Genomic DNA, 3,794 nt, shown 5'->3' with positions numbered 1-3,794 from the left:
GCAGAGGATCAAGTCTAAGTAGGGGTAAAGAGCTATTATATTCAGAAATATTAAATTCAAATTGAGATTTGAAAATACCTGTTTACTGTGCATGAAAACACCCACAGAGAAGAGCATTAGATTTAAATTATGTGCATTTGTTTCCACTAATGACTTCCCTTATGCTTCTACTAAATGCTTGCTAAGCAATAATGGTAAATTCACCAGGACCCAGACCACCCCCACGCACCTGCTGTGATCATCTTTACTGTTTACTGGGCTTTTGTCTTCCCCTTCACTGGCCAGCCCAGTCTGATGTCACCTGTCAAACAACATCCTCTTTCAACGAGGCTCAGTGCCACCCAAGCCATGCAGGTTAAGAGATATGCAAAGCTCTCATTCCATTTTGGTTTTTCGTCAATATCTACTTTAAAAACCCCAACCCATAGTTTCTAAACCCTAAGCCTACGTTAAACAAGGTTATTATGTCTAGAGGCTAAAACTTCACATTTAGTGACTTAGGTTGTTATTGTTTCTCTCACCTGTGAGCATGTTCCACACTAGCTGATGAACTTTTTTGCCGGATCTTCTGGTACTATGATAGAAACAAACATGCAGAGAGTTAGTAAAGGTTTCTAAAATTGCTAGATTGTTTTATTGTGCATCCAGTCATAAAATGGCTTCAGCAATTAATGGCTGCATTGACGTAATTTGGAGAGATTTTGCAGGAAATGGATAATTCTTGGTTTAATTTTTCCTTGTATTGTTTCTGATTAGGACCAGGAAGGTTATTAATTCAGTGTAGCCAATTAAATTCTGAGGAATTGCATTTTTCCTTTCTGAACAAGAGTAATTACACTGCTGCTGCACTGGCTGTAGTCTCTCATGGTAATAAAAGCCTGGAAAACAAAGCCACAAAATCCCTGTGGATTACACATTTTTTTTTTAATAGGAAGGAATTCTGAAGAAAGTATATTGACCATATTCACCAACATAATAGAGAAACATTTACCACCTTCTGCTTTGTTTTGCTGAAGCTAATTGAAAAAAACCCAACCCCCAAATCTGTGAGCCCTCCCCTTACATCAGGACAGCAGAACAAAACTAGGTTTGTGGTTAGCCATTGGAATGATTTAAGCCAAAAGCTGATCACCTCACTTCTCCTTCTCTGTACCATTTCATGGTTTCTTTTTTTCAACCTCTCTCTTCCTTCATCCCCATTTGGGATATATTGGGAAAGACATTAAAAAAACCCCATAAAACACAAAATGACTGAAATGAGCACTAGTATAGAAAGAAAAGGCAGCTGCAAGAGGACAAAATAGTCAAAGTAAATACACCATAAAGAAATAATTCAAATATCAGAAATAATGACATGAATTCAGCTGATGTGTGATTTGTCATTTGGGACATTTCACCATTGCAGCTGAAAGCCCTTCATAGAATGAATTGTAAGTGTTCGGGTACAAGTATTTGTTACCATTTCTAAAGGAAAGGAGATCTGAAAATAAGTTTAGTTAGTTCACAGCTGATATTTTCACTAGAATAAAAATAGCTGATGTGGGGGAAGGGATCATGGAGAGTGGCAAAAAGCAGGGGCTAGTGGGTGTAAGCCTGAAGGACTGTTGGAGAAGTTGCTCTCTCTGCTGCAGCAACCTCCTTCCAAGGTGAACATATGCTGTGCAGCCTCAAAAAAAGCAAACAGTTTGTGGGAGGTTGTTTATAAATCACATTAAAAGAAGCTTTAGCAAACCCCTTCCTTATCAGCAGCAGAGTGCACAACCTCCCTGTTAGTCTGTGGCCCAAAAGGCTCATCAGTGAATCACTATCTGGGGCTAAAAGAAGCTGCAGGCTCTGGCTGAGGCTTCAGCAGGCTGGGTTGGAGGAAAGTGAGGTGTCCAAATGACCTTTCTTTAAAATACTTTGTGAATCTTAAGCGTTCTCTACATTCAATTTTCTCACCTCCTCTGCTATCATTTCATCTCTGACATGCCCTTTGCCAGCTAAGATGTCTTCTTTTTTTTTCTTAGAGAACTTTGGAAATGTTGAGCTTTTGGAGATTCATCAGTGCCTAGTAAGAGAAATCTAGTTTTGCTTTTTCTTCCCTAGAGCTTTAGGGACTTTAAAAATTTAGTTTGCCTGGAAAACTTGGGAAATTTTATAGTAAGAAAGACGATGGTTTCACCAAGGTCTGCAGAAGTTGACTGTCCAGATCATGGGGAAAAACTGAACAGAGTAAGTTCTTTCACAGTATCTTTTTGAGCTATCACTTTTTAGTCAAACACCAGAGAGAGAGCCAAAGTTAATACTTGGAAACTGGACTTAGTAGTATATAGTTCTGTTCACCTCAGTTCAAGGAAATACCATTTAAGATAATTCAGTGTGGTTGATAAAAGCTCCAGTTCAGACCTTCAAAATGACTCAGTCTTTCAGAAGAGATCTCTGTCAAGTACAGATGTCTCTTTGCATATGGCAAAGGTGGTGGTAGAACTTGGATCCACTTTATAACTTGCTGTGCTGTAAAAACCTATTCTGCCTGATGATGGATTGGTACACATCCAGGTCTGAGCTGGTGGCATGGTTTAACCCCAGCTATCAGCCAAGCCCCACATAGCTGCTTGCTCACTTCCCCACCAGCAGGACTGGAGAGAGAACTGGAAAGGTAAAAGCTAGAAACTCATGGGTTGGGATAAAGAATAGGAAAAGCAAAAGCTGCACATAAGCAAAACAAAACAAGGGATAATTCACTACTTCCCATGGGCAAGCAGGGGTTCAGCCATCTCAAGGAGAGCAGGGCCCCATCACATGTAATGGTTACTGGGGAAGACAAACTCCATCACTCCAAATGTCCCCCTCTTCCACCTCCTTCCCCCCAGTGCATACACTGAGCATGATGTCACACGGTCTGGAATATCCCTTGGTCAGTTTGGGTCACCTGTCCTGGCTGTGTCTCCTCCCAGCCCCCCAGGCACCCCCAGTCTCCTCCCCAGTGTGGCAGTACCAGAAACAGGAAAGGCCTTGGCTCTGTGTAAGCTCTGCTTAGCAATAACAAAAACATCTCTGTATTATCACACATCAACCCTGTGGTCAGTAAAAATCCAAAACACAGCCACATACCAGCCACTGTGAAGACAATTCATTCTACCCCAGTCAAACCCAACACAGCTGGTCACCTAGACTTCCTTTATAAAGAGAAATTGAGTCTTCTGTGCTATTATCATCTCACCCTGAAGCCAACATCTAAAGTGGGTCAGATGACTCAAAACCGAGAAGTGCCTCCTCCAGATGAAGGGAATTTAGTGTGATAAACTCAGATGGAAGCACTCGTATTGCAAATGTCTCAGGTTAGGTGAAATAAATATACCTATCTACCTTTTTTCTTAGGTTGTCCTGTAGAAGAGTGAGAAGTTTTCTCTAGAATTCAATTCTTAATTTCTTTAGTTCTATTGGACCATGTTTCCCAGACTGTCTGTTTGAGATTGATGGTTGTGAATAAGATCTTAATTCCCTAAAGTGCTCAAATCTCAGTTATATCAAATTATTTTCTGCAATGAACATAATGCAGTTTATTTTGAATGATGTTTTGTTGCATTCTTAATGTTGATCCATATTAACAAAAAATTATTCACTTTATCAGCTCTTCTGTGACAAGAGAAATATTAAAAAAAAATTGAATGCTTTCCTCCACAGAAAGATAAAGCTGCAACCCAATCCAATGCAAACAGGAAGGTTGTGTTATATCACAAGGTCATATGCCCTGGGATGAGAGACATACGTGCTGTAGTAGGTGATGCAGATGGTGAAGTAAGGTGGTT

The 3,794-nt window shown here is 40.2% G+C and overlaps 1 long non-coding RNA gene across 1 annotated transcript; it reads right to left on the bottom strand.

Moving 5' to 3' along the window:
• Window positions 1-237: 237 nt before the first annotated feature.
• On the bottom strand, window positions 238-3,169 carry LOC136290170 (uncharacterized). Its single transcript, XR_010721018.1, has 3 exons — window positions 3,097-3,169; window positions 522-574; window positions 238-301 (listed from the first exon to the last, which is right to left on the bottom strand). It is a non-coding gene; the product is annotated as an uncharacterized lncRNA (long non-coding RNA).
• Between the last annotated feature and the right edge of the window lie 625 nt (window positions 3,170-3,794).

Source organism: Chamaea fasciata, unplaced genomic scaffold (genome assembly GCF_029207755.1).
Source record: "Chamaea fasciata isolate MVZ Bird 193981 ecotype frontalis unplaced genomic scaffold, bChaFas1.0.hap1 SCAF_5, whole genome shotgun sequence".
Lineage (NCBI taxonomy): Eukaryota > Metazoa > Chordata > Aves > Passeriformes > Sylviidae > Chamaea > Chamaea fasciata.
This window is presented reverse-complemented; position numbering and strand designations above follow the sequence as displayed.